Raw genomic sequence first — 3,460 nt, 5'->3', positions numbered from 1 at the left:
TGGACAGAGAGGCCCTATAGCCTCAGAGGCCAACCCCAGAACACTGCCACCCAGAGGCTGACCCACAAACTGACTCTTTGCTAAACACAAAATAAGGCAGTCTGGGAAACAAATGCGGCCTGCTTTAAAATAAGGACTGTGGTTTACAACACAGAGGAACAGTGTATCGCAGGGAAACCCAACACTCTCCTGAATACCTGGCAGGTCTAAGGTGAGCCACACTGAAGAATAGAAGAACCGAAGGACCTTCACTACTGCAATTTTTTTTTTCTTTTTTCACCTTTTAATTAAGAAACCAATATTTTTTCTTCTTTTTCCATCACCTGATTTTACCCATTTAATTACTACGTTCTTATTTTTAACCAGTATTATTACTGATACCATTTTACCATTTTTTAAAGTGCCATTTTATTTTCTCTTTATTTCATTCTGGAATTAGTGTTCTCCATTCTATTTTCATCGTTATATTATTGGTTGTTTCTAGTTTGCATTCATCTCCAGGGAGCTGTTGCTGGAATCTGTTGGGATTAATGGCCGTTCTATAGGAATATTCTCCTCATATTAAAAGTCTCTTCCCCTCTTCCACTTCATTCTCTCTTTTTGCTCTTTTTTTTTCTTTTTTCTCTTTCTTTTTTTTTCTTTTCTTTTCTTTTCTCAATGTTATTTTCCCCCCCTCCTTCTTCCCAATTTCATTTTTGTACTCCTTTTTTTGGTTCCTACTTTTCTTTTCTTTTTTCTCTCTTATCTTTTTCCCTTCCTTCCTCCTTATCCCCTAATTCTCTTAATTCGGGTGGTCACCTTTATTTGGGGTTATTAATATCGTGAATATATTTGTGTATAGTGCCTGGTACGGGGTGCCTTGTTGTGTTGTATTTTGTGCCTTTAAATCAACACAGCACATCCAAGAAACAGCAACCTCCTGAGCACCACACCCTCTGCTGAGGAACAGCAGCTGTACATGAAACCTCGCCCCACCAGCCAGAAGAGCCACCACAGCTGTGAACAGCACCCACCAGATGAGCTGCTGCCAAATGAAGAGCAGCTGCTACCACAACCACCCGAAGAGCAACCACAGACCAAGGAGTCACTGCCACCAAGGGAGCAACCACTGAACAACTCAACGTCTAGATATGTCAGTGAGATCACACATGGGTAGACAAAGAAATGCCCAAAGGAAAGAGAAGGAGGACTCTCCAGAAAAGCAGCTAAGTAATACAGAGGCATGCAACATGACAGAAAAAGAATTCAGAATAAGGGTCCTAGAGTGCATAAACCGGATGGAGGAAAAAATCGACAACCTCTGCAAGAAGCAAGAAGAAACAGATGAAAAAAATTGATAACATATGGAAGAAGCAAGAAGAAACAGATGAAAAAATCAGCAACTTAAGTAAGACCCAAGAAGAAATGAAGAGTGATATAGCTGCAATGAAAAACTCCATTGAAAGTATCAACAGTAGACTAGGAGAAGCAGAGAACCGAATTAGTGAATTAGAAGACAAGGAAGCAAAACACACCCAAAATGTACTGCAATTGGAGAAAAAAATTAAAAGACAGGAGGAGAGCCTAAGGGAGCTTTGGGACAACATGAAACGAAACAACATACGAATAATAGGGGTACTAGAACAACAGAAGGATGAACAAGGATTAGAAAACCTATTAGAAGAAATAATATCAGAAAACATCCCTTAGGTGGGAAAGAAAAAGTCACACAAGCCCAGAGAGTCCCAAACAAGGTGAACCTGAAAAGACCCACACCAAGACACATCATAATTACCATGGCAAATGTTCAGGACAAAGAGAGAATCTTACAGGCTTCAAGAGAGAGACAGAAAGTTACATACAAGGGATCTCCCATTAGATTGTCAAATGATTTCTCAACAGAAACACATCAGGCCAGAAAAGAATGGACAGAAATTTACAAAGTGATGCAAAGCAAAGGACTGAATCCAAGAATACTCTATCCAGCAAGGCTATCATTCAAACTTGAAGGGGAAAAAAGAAGCTTCACAGACCAAAAATAAAGGCCACGGGAGTTTATCACCACCAAGCCAGCAATGCAAGGAATGCTAAAGGGACTGGTATAAAAATAATAAAAAGCTCAGAAAGAAAACAGCCACACACAAAAAAAGAAATGGCTACAAACAAGTACCTTTCAATAATAACCTTAAATGTAAACGGACTAAATGCTCCAACCAAAAGACATCGAGTGGCTGAATGGATAAAAAAACATGACCCATACATCTGCTGTCTACAAGAAACCCACCTCATTAGAAGGGACTCACACAGACTGAAAGTGAAAGGATGGAAAAATATCTTTCAGGGAAATGGAAAGGAAAAGAAAGCTGGGGTAGCAATACTTATATCGGACAAAATAGACCTCAAAGTGAAGGCCATAACAAGAGATAAGGAAGGCCACTTCATAATACTAAAGGGATCAATTCAACAAGAAGATATAACCCTGGTAAACATATATGCACCCAATGCAGGAGCACCCAAATTCATAAAAAAACTCCTGGAAGATATCAAAGGAGAGATCAACAACAATACCATCATAGTAGGGGACTTTAATACACCACTGACAGCACAGGATAAGTCCTCTAGACAAACAATCAGCAGAGATACAGCAATCCTAAATGACTCACTAGATCAGATGGACTTAATAGACATCTTCAGAACACTCCACCCCAAAGCCAGGGAATATACATTCTACTCAAATGCTCATGACACATATTCAAAAATAGACCATATATTCGGTCACAAGCAAAGTATCCCCAAATTCAAGAAGATTGAAATCATAAAAAGCGTCTTCGCAGACCACGATGGCATAATATTAGAAATAAACTACAATAAAAACAACCCAAAATACTCAAACACCTGGAAGCTGAATAGCATGCTATTAAATATTGATTGGGATACCAATGAAATCAAAGAAGAAATTCAAAACATCCTGGAAACTAATGACAATGAAAACACAACAATCCAAAACCTATGAAACACAATGAAAGCAGTCCTGAGAGGGAAGTTTATAGCTCTACAGGCCTATCTCAAAAAAACAAGAAAAAATGGTGGTAAATCAGCTAACTCTACAACTCAAAGAATTAGAAAGAGAGCAACAAGAAAAGCCCAGAGTGAGCAGAAGGAAGGAGATAATAAAGATTAGAGCAGAAATAAATGACATAGAGACCAAAAAAACAATACAGAAAATCAATGAAACCAAGAGCTGGTTCTTTGAAAGGATAAACAAGATTGACAAACCTCTAGCCAGACTCACCAAGAAGCAAAGAGAGAGGACCCAAAGAAACAAAATCAGAAACGATAGAGGCGAAATAACAACAGACCCCACAGAAATACAAATGATTGTTAAAAAATACTATGGACAGCTCTACTCCAACAAACTAGACAACATGAAGGAAATGGAAAAATTCCTAGAAAAATACAACATTCCAAAACTCAATCAGGA

This window comes from Myotis nattereri (genome assembly GCF_964212035.1).
Source record: "Myotis nattereri genome assembly, chromosome: 2".
Classification (NCBI taxonomy): Eukaryota; Metazoa; Chordata; class Mammalia; order Chiroptera; family Vespertilionidae; genus Myotis; species Myotis nattereri.
Note: the sequence above shows the minus strand (reverse complement) of the source record.